At 42.8% G+C, this 1,195-nt stretch overlaps 1 protein-coding gene across 2 annotated transcripts in view; it reads right to left on the reverse strand.

Moving 5' to 3' along the window:
- arhgef4 (Rho guanine nucleotide exchange factor 4) overlaps positions 1-1,195 on the reverse strand; it is a 51,880-nt gene that overhangs the window by 27,226 nt on the left and 23,459 nt on the right. The window lies entirely within an intron of this gene.

Below are 1,195 nucleotides of genomic sequence, written 5' to 3' on the forward strand. Positions count from 1 at the left end.
TCTCTGAACCGCTCTCTGAACCGTTCTCTGGACCGCTCTCTGAACCGTTCTCTGTACCGCTCTCTTAACCGCTCTCTGAACCGTTCTCTGTACCGCTCTCTGGACCGCTCTCTGAACCGTTCTCTGGACTGCTCTCTGAATCGTTCTCTGAACTGTTCTCTGGACCGCTCTCACTGAAGGGTTCTCTGGACCGTTGTTTGGTCCAGAGAACTGTCCAGAATCAAGTTTGATGATCTGTTCTCTGAACTGTTCTCTGGACCTTTCTCTGAACCGTACTGGTCTGTGTATCTGTCAGGATTTGATGTTGGATTGAGGACCCAAATGCAGAGGCAAGTAGGCAGAGGTGAATTTAGGTGGGTTTAATGAGGTTCACAGGAACAGAGGCAGGAATAAAAAAAATCCTACAAAAAATAACAAACAAACCAGAACCAAGGAGACATCAGGGGAAAAACCAAACTCTAGGAGCCAGGGAGAGACGAGGTAAGCAGACAGACGTTAGACGAGGATCCAGCAAACAGGAACTGAAGAGGGAGGGCTTTTAAAGGGGACAGAGACAAAGAGAGGGCTAACAAGAGGATTGAAAACAGGTGAGGACAGAGCAGAAAACAGAGCAAGGGAAAGCGGACACAAGAGGGCAGCAGAGGACAACAAATGGAAAACCTGGAAGACAGGAACTAACAAGAAAATAATAATTAAAAACACTAAAACAAGAAGCAAAGTAAAGCTGAATACTCTAAATAAACATAACAAAACCAAGACTGTGACAGTATCGGATTGTCATTTGGTGAATGTGGATCTAGTAAAAGAGCTCTGAGGGCCAGTTTCACCAGAAAAGCAGAAAAGCACTTTTAAATTCAATCTGTTCACAGAAGTGATTGAGGGGAGTAAATTTGTGATTTCTATAAACCAGAAGCAGTTAAAATCAGTAATTATTTGAATAGAGGTCTAGTGAGTCATCAACTGTGACATGCCTACATCATTATTGGGGTATATAATAACATCATTATTTCCCTAAAAACTTTGGTTCTTGTACATACAGGATTGTTTTGATAGATTCTGAGTTTTTGCAGCAGTTTAAAATGTATGTAGAGGTTCTGTCCTCAGAACTCGCTGCACTCGTTGCTTTCTATGTGCTTGGTCTGTTCTTCAACAAGCTCGTCCTGTTGGATCTCAGTGCTGCATTTGATCCAGTTGA

This window comes from Cyprinodon variegatus, unplaced genomic scaffold, assembly GCF_000732505.1.
Source record: "Cyprinodon variegatus isolate N-32 unplaced genomic scaffold, C_variegatus-1.0 Scaffold1131, whole genome shotgun sequence".
In the NCBI taxonomy this organism is placed as follows: domain Eukaryota; kingdom Metazoa; phylum Chordata; class Actinopteri; order Cyprinodontiformes; family Cyprinodontidae; genus Cyprinodon; species Cyprinodon variegatus.